This window comes from Octodon degus, unplaced genomic scaffold, assembly GCF_000260255.1.
Source record: "Octodon degus isolate 3935 unplaced genomic scaffold, OctDeg1.0 scaffold00008, whole genome shotgun sequence".
NCBI classification, from domain to species: domain Eukaryota; kingdom Metazoa; phylum Chordata; class Mammalia; order Rodentia; family Octodontidae; genus Octodon; species Octodon degus.
In genome coordinates, this window is record NW_004524584.1 from 5,341,598 (window position 1) to 5,342,442 (window position 845).

Sequence of the window (845 nt, forward strand, 5' to 3'; positions counted from 1 at the left end):
TCCTTTCCTTGTACTTTCTATGTTAAATAAATGGGTACATTGCCCTGTGGAATTTCCCATACTTTGCATTTTGTTGATGGCACTCTGTGTTTCTGCTTAGAATGTCGTTCTTCTGTATTTTCTATAAACTGATAGAACCAGAGTTTTGATCTGATTTAGGAAAATACAATCCATATAAAGAGAAAAATCATCCCATCAGACCTAGAACTGTCACAGATGTTAAAATTAACAAAGGACCTTAAAATGGTTATTCCATTTCATATGCTAAAAAGGTCAAGAGATATGGGAAATATAACAAAAGACAACTTGGGCTTCTATAGAAGAAATCTACAATGTCTGAGATTCAAAAATACTTTAGGCACTTGGGGATGGAACTCAGTGGTAGACCATTTGCCTGTTATGCACAAGGTCCTGAGTTGGTTACACGCATTACAACAACAACAGCAACAACAAAACTATTGAATTGGATTAAGGGCAAAGTAGGTATTGCTAAAGAAAAGACCAGTGAACTGCAAGCTACATCAATAGAAATAATTTAAAATGAACCATTTGGAGAAAAAAAAAGTTCAGAAATGGAAAGAGCATAGTGGGATGTAGAACAACAAGAAGTTGCCTGAAATATGTGTAAGTGCAGTCTCCAAAAGGGGGAGCAGGGACAATAAATGTCTGAAGAAAAAATAGCCACAACTTTCCAAATTTCATGAAAACTATATGCAGTCTTCCTGTGATGTAACCTATGTGTTGGGTCCAGGATTCCTTCTTTCCTCTCCTAAAATCTACTTGAGGAAGCGCTTTACATAAAATATGATAGTATTTTCATATAACCTTCAAATACCTTTTATATA